The sequence below is a fragment of the Equus quagga genome, chromosome 16, assembly GCF_021613505.1.
Source record: "Equus quagga isolate Etosha38 chromosome 16, UCLA_HA_Equagga_1.0, whole genome shotgun sequence".
In the NCBI taxonomy this organism is placed as follows: domain Eukaryota; kingdom Metazoa; phylum Chordata; class Mammalia; order Perissodactyla; family Equidae; genus Equus; species Equus quagga.
This window is the reverse complement of record NC_060282.1, coordinates 75,701,160-75,712,313: the sequence shown is the minus strand read 5'-3', so window position 1 is coordinate 75,712,313 and position 11,154 is coordinate 75,701,160.

Genomic DNA, 11,154 nt, shown 5'->3' with positions numbered 1-11,154 from the left:
GCTTTGCCAATGCTAAATTTCTAAAGCCTTTCTGGGTGCAGGAAGTGGACCTTGCATAGTATATTTTAGAAGAGTCATGAATGGTAACTTATTAAATCAGCTGCTAAAAAACAATAGTATCACTGTTTCCAGTGAAAACTGAAATACTGTTTGTAATTATTTACAAACAGTATCTGTCTGATATGAGAGGTGGCCAGGAGAGCTCCAGTTAAGTGGCACATCTATCTGCTGCTTCCCCCATCCACACCCCCAGCCCATTCCCAAATCTCAGCTTCTACTGTCTGTAGCGGACAAGTTATTCTCATGCTATGTGATTAAAATGACCCTGTATATTCAAAAACTTGAACTGGCAGTAAAACATTACCCTGGTTTGTATTGTCCAAACCCAAAGTTATTTTCCTGGAGCCACGGTGTTTGATCAGGTTTCAAGTTTATTTAGATATAAGCATAAATTCTCATTTATAGGAAACTGCTTTTATAATAACAGTTATAATGTTTCTGTTTACATGCCTAGCTGCAGATCACCAAAGGGGTGGGTTACCATGTCACAATAAAAAAAAATTCAGTCAGTAAGTTGTATTTATAGCAAGGAAAGGGGGGGAGAATCCCCTCCCGGCTTAACTTAGTTATTTCTCAAATTCAGAAATGACTGTCATAATCTTCCATTTATTTCAATGTGGTATTTTTCTTAAGCAAAGATATAGATTGCATATCATAATTAAAACAGGAAGATGTTCTAGTTGGAAGAGGTCGTATTTAACCCGAGCAGCAGCAAACCGTGCAGGTGAGGGTCCGTTGCATGCTCACCTTTGCTTGGCCTGGCCGCGATTCTCAGTCCGGGCTGCACATTAGCATCACCTGGGGAGCTTGACAAGCACACTTATGCCAGACACCATCCCAGACCAATTAAATCCCAATGCTCAGTTTTTATTGGTTTTTTTTTGGGTGGGAGCAGCTAACTTCAGCATTTTATACCAGATCCCCCAGTAGATTCCAAGTGCAGCCAGGACTGAAGCTGGTCGAACCCATGGTTCTCAAAGTGTGGTTCCGGGACCGACAGCATCATCCCCTGGGAACTTGATTGAAATGCTTATTCTCGGGCCCAACGCAGACTTACAGAATCTGAAACTCCAGAAGAGGGGCCGGCAATCTGTGTTTGAACGAGTCCTCCAGGTGATTCTGATATGCACTAAAGTTGGAGAACGACTGCTCTAACTAGAAATTCTCCACTTCGCTACACACTGGAATCACCTGAGAATTTCAGAAAAATACTGATGCCTGGGTTCCAGCCCCAGCGATTCCGTGTTTAATTGTTTTGAGGCGTGGTATAAGAATTGCATTAAAAAAAGGCTCCACAGATGATTCTAGTATTTAGCTAAATTGTGAACTATAGATCTAAACCAGCAGTTCCTAAAGTATGGTCTTGAATGAGAGGCATCAGCATCTCTCGGGAATTTGTTAGAAATACAAATTCTTGACCTCACTCTACATCTACTGAATAAGACACTGTGGGTGGGACCCAAGAATCTGTATTTGCTGAGGCCCTCCATGTGATTCTGATGCTTGCTAACGTTTGAGAACCACCGGTCTAAACAGCACAGTTCTAGGGTCTGAAGTTGGAATATGTATATATTTTGAGTGAATCATAGTTCAATACAAACTGATGGAGTAGGCCCTGGAGGAACACGGTTTCTCTGTTTATATAATTAACACGTAATATTAAGTTCTATTATTATCATTGCAATGTTCTCCTAGTTTTTAATTATTTTGCCTTTGTAGATTCGAAGATGGTCTCCTTTCTGCTTTTATCTTTTATTTGCTCATTTATTTGGGTGTCAGAGGCCTGAACACTTCATTTGACGGAGGGGAAACAAACACTTCCTTTCTTCTCTATGGAGCCCTTCCCATGGGAAACTCACTCGGAGAGCCCATGGTTTCTCAAGTGGGTAGTGATTTCCTTAAAACAAACATCAAACCATTATTACCAACAAAAAAGCCATCCCCAAATTCAAATAGCTCAATTTAGGAATTTAACATATATTCTGAGTTAATTAGAAAAGTACAAAGTTCTTATCGTTTGAAAGAGCCTGGCTGACTTCACAGATACACAGCTGACTACTGTGTATGGAGTCATGATCTTTTTTTTTTTTAACTTTTTATTGAGATTATGATAGCTTACAACCTTGTAAAATTTCAGTTGTACATTATTGTTTGCCAGTCGTGTTGTAGGGGAACCACTTCACCCTTTGTTCCCACCCCCCACCCCACCCTTCCCCTGGTAGCCACTAATCTGTTCTCTTTGTCCACATTTTTAAATTCCTCATATGAGTGGAGTCATACAGAGATTGTCTTTCTCTATCTGGCTTATTTCACTTAACATAATACCCTCAAGGTCCATCCATGTTGTTGTGAATGGGATGATTTTATCCTTTTTTATGGCTGAGTACTATTCCATTGTGTATATACACCATATCTTCTTTATCCAATCATCAGTTGATGGGCACTTAGGTTGCTTCCACATCTTGGCTATTGTAAATAATGCTGCAATGAACATAGGAGTGCATGGGACTTTTGGAATTGCTGATTTTAGGTTCTTTGGATAGATACCCAGTAGTGGGACAGCTGGGTCGAATCATGATCTTTTGATAGACTTGAAGCCAAGCAACTTGTTTTCTCCTCAACTGTCCTCGATGAGAGCCAAGTTTCTCTGTTAGCAAGGACAAATGGTCTTCTAGAAGAGTGGTTCCCAAACTGTAGTCCTTGGATCATCAGCAGCAGCATCACCTTGCCCTCCAGGTAACTCAGATGCATGCTAAAAGTTGACAACCACCATTTTAGATCAAGAAATCTGGGAGTGATTCTTGACTCACCACCTGGCAGGGCAGTATCACCTCCATCCAATGACGTGGCAAATATTGCTCAATGTTCTTTCAGAATTCCTTTCCCTTTTTATTTCCAGCCCTGAAACCATAGCCTTAATCCAGGTTCATTCCTAGAAGATTCCAGCTCCAGGACTTTCTTCTTCTATATGTGTATTTTTTTTGTACCACCTCAACTTTCTCTGATGGGGATTCCAAATCTCCCGCTTCTGTTTCTGAACCTATCTAGACTATCTTATCCTGTTTTGCTTTCTCTGTCCTCCTGGGCATGGTAATCTCTTTTCACTGGTGCCTTCCTCTCCTGCTGTTTCCTTACACTTGACGTACTCTTCTCCCCACTATGGTGCAGACCACCACACCCTCTCCTGTTTTCTCTAACTCTATGAATGCCACAAATGCAGGTAGAGGGAACAGGGGCAGCAAATTGCTCTTGACCCATTGCATTGACGTGTCTAATCCTGCCCAATTCTTTCTTTACTCACCATCCTTGGATATATTCTTACTCTCTGGCTTGCACTTAAAAACGTGCATCCTAGAGACCAGAAGCAATATGAAGCAGTATGAAAATTCCTGCTAGAAATCAATATGGATGGCCTCGTGGGTTCCTACCCATGGGTCTTGTTACAAAAGCAAAGCAGAGAGAAAATGCTGACAAAGATGCCACTATGATGTGCTCTTGTTCAGTCTTCTCTAAGGTTTTCGGTGCATCCACACAGTTTACTGTCATGGGCCTAAGAGTGTCCAATTCAAGAAGGAAGACTGTTTATAGTCTGTAATATGGTGTCTTGTGTCGAAAACTCTTAACACTTAACAATTTTAAAGCAAGATCTTGTGTGTGTGTGTATTTTAAGGGGATCTAAGTTCACAATGATAAAATCCAAAGAATTCTTAATGAAACTTCTCTTTCAAGATACTCTATTCCCTTTCTCTATACCTCAGCTTAATAAGCATGTATGTCTACTATGCACTGACCAGCAGTAATTCTCAGCAGGCACACTGTGAAATCTAACAGAGATGTGCTGGACCAGAAAAGTGCTTTGGAGCTTGTCAGAAAGGCTTGAGTTTTTGGGAAAGAATAAAAGAAGGTAAGCTTTATAAATTAGATAACATTTATTTAAAAATTGATTCTTCTAGTCAAATTTCAAGGAAAAAATCAATAAATGTTGCAAATTGGCAATAAATGGTACTAGCAGAGTAACAGAAGTCTGTTTTGAAGGGAAATTTTAGAAACAAAGGCGGTTGGAATTAAGTACTAAAAAGTTTTAACATGGGCCAACAGCAGAGTGAAATTTTGATTAGGGTCACCAGTTTGAGGAGAACTTAAATTCCTTAACATTTTAGGCTTGCTTAACACTAACAAAATATTAAACGAACTCTTAAAACTGGGTGTGGGAATTCACTAAGAGGCATATTTTATAGAGAATAAAAACTTTGAACTCAGAGCTGTGGATTCTCAGAAAATGACACTTGGAGGTCAGGCACTTTTGATAAAAAGTTTTAAAAAGTGCTTCAGATATTTAGTATGATGATTGCATAAGGACTGAAGCAATGACATGTGACGGCACACACAAGCCAGGACGAATCAAGTGTCTTCAAAGCTGAATACATTCTGCTGTTCAAAAATTATGGTCTGGGTTTAAACTCTATGAAAAATTCTGCCAACCCAAATTTCTGTTTCTCTTACTTTTTTTTTCCAGTGGAAAAATACATTAATTTTATTCTATATAACATGGATTATAATTACTGAATACAATATAACAAACATAAAAGCCAAACAGTCAAACTAGCTAAATATTTTATAGCATTTTTCGATGGTCAGAGAAAAGTTTATTCAATTAAATATTCTGTTGAGATCTGAGGAAGCCCGTTGTGTTCTCCAGCGCCCACTTTTAGGGAGGGGGAGCCATCTGCCCGCTGTGCTGGGAAGGTTGTTCACAGAGGGGTGGCCACAGTTGCAAGACTGGCAAAAGGAAACCTTAGTAACAGTGAATTCTGGAGATTTGGTATGGTGACAAGTAGATGGGCAGAAGGCCTAAAGAGAGGGGCCCTGGGTTCATTTGTCTCATCTGCCAGAAAGAGGTCAACAGGGCCCGTTCTCTACAACGCGGATTTGCAGGAGAGAGAAATCATCTCTTCATTTCATTGTCATCTGACGAGTAGCTCAAAAAGGAAAGGGACAGGAAGATTCCAGATGGAAAACCCAAACTCCTGTTAAATGGTGATACTAACCAGAAATACCAAGCCCTTTGCTGTTTATTTGAAAAGAAGCTTACCCTGTTTCATTAATTTATAATTGTAAGGGATTTGAAAAAGAAAAGTCATTGAAAAATAGGAAAATATCTTTGATGCTGTAAAAATGAGGCCTCTTAAGTGGGAAAAATTTGTAAAAATCTTTTGATTAGCTCTTTCAATTACTAACACGTAAAATATATTTTAAAAGCTGTGAAATAGAACACATCTATAACAGAAATGCCTAGTTACAAAGATCCATTAACATTCTATAAGTTTTGAAATAGGCATTGTCTTAGCTTGGGCGGCCATAACAAAATGCCATACACTGGGTGGCTTAAACAACACAAATTTATTTTTTCATAGTTCTGGAGGGTGAAGTCAGAGATCAGAGTGGCAGCATGGTCAGGTTCTGGTGAGAGCTCTCTTCCTGGCTTGTAGACTGCTGCCTTCTCATTGTGTCCTCACATGGCAGAGGAGAGAGAAGGAGAGAGAAAGCCCTCTGGCGTCTCTTCCTATAAGGGCACTAACCCCATCATGAGGCCCCACCATCATGACCTCATGACCTCATCTAAACCTAATTACTTCCTAAACCTCTCCAAATCCCATCACCCTGGGGGTTAGGGCTTCAACATATGAATTTTGGGGGGACACAATTCAGTCCATAGCAGGAATATGCAAACACCTTTGTTTTCTTTTCCTCTTGTAATTGGAATGTTGGCTGGCCCCACTAGCCTTTGAGTACAAATGAGTTCATGTTAATGCCCAAATTACAGTGACTCTGAACCCTTCCTGCCTGACTGTTGGACTTAGGCCTCTGTCTAAGTTCTCAGCCCCACCTGGACAGTGCCTCATTGATGCACAGGATCCAATTCCCCCGCCCCCCCCCCCCCCCCATGCCTGTCTTCCACCAGAGCATTACCCTGCACCCTCAGGGCACCACTGGGTGGTAAGTATGCATGTATGGGTGAGGTGGGGGCTGCATTATGACCCTGGCCCACCTCTGCAGCATGTTGTCCCCTGGGTGCCCATCAGTGTTGTTTTTTGCACCAGCATAACCTATCATACCAACGGCTCCTTCAGCTTCTGGTGTCTTCCAAACTTTTCTCTCTACTGAGACTCAAAACCTGTCCCCTCAATTCCCTCTTCCTCATCTCTGTCCTGGGCCCCTGAATGAAAAGGTACAAAAACAAAATGAAACAACAACAACAACGTTCCTTTCAACCTGAAACCAAAGCTTCAGGGTGTGTCAATTCATGCAAACAGACAGCTTAGAGGTGACAGCCCACTGGTTCCAAGGACACACTCTGTGAGTTCCAGTGTGGGGCTCACCTGGAACCTCCCGCTATACTTCCAATTTTAATCATTTAAAGTTCTATAATAAATATCTGTGAACACAAAAGTACTAAATTATGAAATCTTAGAAACGGGATCTAAGGAAGTTGTAAGACACAGCTGTCACAGTATTTTACGGGCATCAGGCAACCTGAGAAAATAGGCCTTCACTTCCGCTGAATACAGCTTGGCACAAATTCCAAGGACTAATGATTCACAAACTTCCTTTTGTGACACTCCGAGATTTATCTCATTTATATCCAGAGTTGTCTTGAAAGTGAAGTCAGTGTCTTAAAATAAAAAAAAGTTAAATTATTTAAATTGAGAAAAGAATACACTGAAAATTAGTATCTGAACTATTTTAATTGAGAAAATAATATGTTGTAAATTACTATTCACATCATTTTAATTGAGAAAAGAATACACTGTACACCACTCTTCAAGGAAAAGAGGATGTCACGGAATCAAGCCAGTAGCAGGGTTTCGGATACGACTTTGGGCAAATCTCCTACTTCTCTGTGCCTGGCTTCCTCTTCTAAAACCAGGAAATTCTAAAATTCTTCCTTTCTGCATTACTGTGAGGATTTAAGTAATTATATGTAAAGTTCTTGAAACGGTGCCTGACATCTGGTAAGTGCCATAGAAATGTTTGCTATCAAAAACTATTTAATAGTTTTTGAAGGAATTGATCTCAGATTAGTCTGCAAAGAACTTTCAAAGCAAATGATACATCCAGGATGCAATAATATTTTATATTGTTTCTTTTCACTTATGCTTCATTTAATTTTTCTTGTGGATCAGGGGTCTTCCATCAAAAGCAAAATGCATCCACCTTTATGGTGGGACAGGCTTTTCCTAAATCTGTTCCTTGGGGATGCTGTTTCCGTGGAATATTAGCAGACGTTATTGGAAAAAAGGGTTCTATGGTTGCTGAGTTTGGAACGTGCTGAGGCAGACACACATAAAGGAGAATTCTTTAGGAGGGACTTCTCAGAGCCCTTCACGCTCCCACGTGTCCCGAGGTCTCCAAGAGTTTCCCAAACACATTTGAAAACAGATTCTTTTATTTACAGAGAATCTGGAGAGATTAATGTTCTGTGAAATGCACTTTGGCATTTTAAATATCTTTTTTCTGAAAAGACAGAGTGGCCCATTCTGAAGGACTTCACTGGCAGGAGCCTGGAAACCTACAGGAGCACCCTCACAGGCGGCCCAGCAAAGCCAAGGATGAAGCAGCCCCCGTTACCATCGTCATCATCATCGTAGCTCATAAGCACAAGGCACAACATCTGTATGGTATTTTATAAAACCCTTTGTCTCCTCTTACCTTTCAACAAAACAAAACGAACCCTGAAGGATTATTCTTATTTTACAGATGAGGAAACTGAGGCTCAGAGGAGAGAGGTCTGGTCATGGGCTCAAGGTCACACAGCTAGGAAAGGTTGACTCGAACCCCAGCAGGCAACCGGGAGCCCTCGCCTTCTCCCACCATCCCACACTGCGCCTGCTGGGTTTCCAGTGAAGCGGTTCCCCCAGGGCGGACGCGAAGGAGTCTGACATCTGACCTGAATTAGGGGAGCTGATAGTGCAAGCGCACTTTGGCATGGCACGACGTGCCACGAGGCAATCCGGCGCTTGAAACAGCGTCTAGGGAAAGCAGCAGGCACAAGGAACCCAGGACAACTGGCACTTAATCAAAATTCTGGTTGACAGTTTGGGGTGACGCTATCTTGTGGTTTCTGATTTGGAATATTCTCATAAGGAAGCCATCTCGGAACTCTGTAAGCACGCAACTTATTGATACACATATTTATAGCCCTGCGTGCTCAGGGGATGTGCCTTAGTGCGAGACTCAAAAAGCACAACTTTCACTAATAATGAACAGCAGATGCTTCTTTTTTAGCTCTCCTTGAAATAATCTAGTGCTCTGAATAAGGCGCACTGGTTCTTTCTCATCAACTTAAAAGGATATTACTTTCTAGAGACACTGTTGTTAACACATCCAATTACTAGATAATTTTCTATTCCTCCTTTCAGCCTCATCAGATGTGTAACGGAGCATCAGCAGAAAATGGAGGGGTAGCCCAGTGCTCAGTGGGTTTACTCACTGGTAAATCAGGTACATGAACAGCTAATAACAGCTGCTGTTTAAAAGTTTACTAAGGTCCAAGTGGCATATAAGATGCTTTACATAATCTGTGACTGGAAAATAATTATTATTAATATCCCCATTTTACAGAGAGCAGAACTTAGGCTGTAACTGGCCTGTGGTGCAGTTAAGCAGCTGATCTGACCGTGTTTTTACCACACACTCAAGAGCAGCTGAAGAGATTGTGGCTTCTCAACTCATTGCTCCAGGCCTGGCTCAGTGCCCAGAACATAGTAGGGGCTTTATACCAGTTTGTTGAGTGAATATCTAAACAAGCAAGACCTGCATGTTCAAACACTGCCTGGCTTCACCTAAAAGTTGTTTTAACAAAGGCGTTTTGCCTCAGAATGGATAAAGCAACTAGTCTAAAAGCCCAGAGTGAGGCAGCCCCGATCTTTTTGGGGGCTGCTGGTGTCATCCCTGGCCACCTCTGCACACCATTTCCAATGCTCACTAGCAATCCAACAGGGAAGGGGCCGCATCCAGACACCAAAGTAGGGCGCTGCACAGTGGCCAAGGCTCTGCTGAGTGGACGACTGGAGATTCAGGGCTGTTTCCTGGGCGGTCCCCTACCCGGTCCTGCTGGTGTCCCTTCCAGCCAGTGTGCCACCCGTAAGCCTCTTCCGCAGAGAAGCGCTGGAGCCGAGGCTTGAGGAGGAGCTCTCTTGCTCCGGGGAGGCCTTGCCTGGGCTGGCCCTGCGAGTGATCTCCTGCATCTGGAGCATCTGTCTCTTCCGGGGCGACTGGAGCATCTCTTCTGCTGGAGGACACGCAGAAAGGAAACCTGCTGGACTTCAATTATTAATCCAGACTCCACAGACCAGGCAAGGAAATGGGCCTGTGTGGAATTTGAAAAGGCTAGTACCTCAGGACAGATGAGTTATGAAAAACAACACTCCCTCAGCCCCTCTGCTGGAAAAAGGCCCATTCCTGAGGGGCTGGGCCTGGGCAGCCCTATTCAGGCTGCAGGGGAGTCCAGTGGGCAGGCTGTGCCTTGCTCAGGGGATAGCTAAGAAGTTGACAGCAGTTCTTTCCTCTGAGCCCCCAGGGATGGATCCCCCTACACAGCCAGTGGGGAACACTGGGCCTCGCGCTCACTCCCACCCCCTCCTCTGATTCCACCACCCAAGGGAGGGCCCTCGACCACGTCTCCCCTGGCCCTAACTGACCACCTGGTTCTCAAGTCCCCTGCAAACTCAGCAAACGGCTTCCCTGTCCTCGTAAGGTCTCCTCACCTGCTTGTATTTCCTGATCCAAAGGTGCTTCCAAACAAGGACACGCCTCTACTGTTTCGCTTGTGTATTGTCCAGCTCCCCCCTTGAATGTGAGCTCTAAGAGGGCAGGGGCCCCACAACCTTGGGTCACCATTGCATCCTCAGGCTGTGGCACAGGGCCAGGCACACAGCAGACAGTCGTACGTATTTGTTGGATGGGCGAATGTGAGACAGTCAAAGTCAAGCAACACAGGAAATGTAAAATTTTAATGTAGACCCCATTTTTGACAGAAAAGTAATATGGAACGTGAGAGAAATATTTTGTTTAGGTAGCATGTGGGGGCAGGAATCCTCAACCCCGCTTTGTCTTTTCCTGCACCCACCTGTCTGCAACTTGTCCACGCCTCGGCAAGGCAGCAGAAATGGGCCGATGATTCCAGAGGCTGGGAAAATTTACAGAACCACAGCGGGATAGTGGACACACTGATTTCTGGGGCAGGGTGGCCTGTCACTTTGGGGGAAGAAACTGAAGGTCAGAGGGACTTCTGGAAGGCAGAGGGGAGCGGGTGGGTGGTTTCCGATGCCTGGACCGTCAGGTGCTGGGACGGAAGAGGCAGGTGGCAATGACGGGCTTGACTGAAGACTGTGGTGGGTGGCAAGGAGCACGGGACGCTGAACTTGTAGTTCTCCGATTATAGGAACCCCCAGAGAGCTCTGCTACCGGCGAGCAGGAGCAGAGAAAACAGCGGGACTGATCTTGGATGGACACTGAAAAGTGGTACGCGGTGGCAGATCAGGGAGCAAGGGCGCCTGGTGTCCCCGCAAGAACAAATCCGAGTTGGTTGATGGAAGGGCCCAGCCTAGACAAGAAGCACAGGAGGGCTGAAGGAAGAGCAAGGGGCAGGAGGTGACGGTGAAGTGGAGTAAGAGGTCACCGGGAGCCAGGACGTGGCATAACACGTGGGGGGGGGGGGGGGGAACGGTGTGATGGGCTGAGAAAGAACGTACATATTAGGCCGAGGCCACTCAGAGTGTGTGACGTCCAAAAGGTGTTAAGATGGCACTGAGATCAATAATGAGGGAGGGATATAAACGGCGAAGCTATTTGCAAAGGCGAGAAAATCTGTGTTATCCTCAACCAGATCGACTTATCAAGCGTTCCCTCTCTCACAAGGCGGCAAGATGGGCAGCCACGCGGCGGGCCTCGGAGGAGCACGAATTGCTCTGCTCCTCCGGAAGGGACAGCAAAAGCTGCACTTCCAAATGCAAAACCACCAGTCCGGCTGCATCCACGAATCCTCGAATCACGAATCAGTGCGAGATATACACTTGGCTTTTTTTTTTTTTT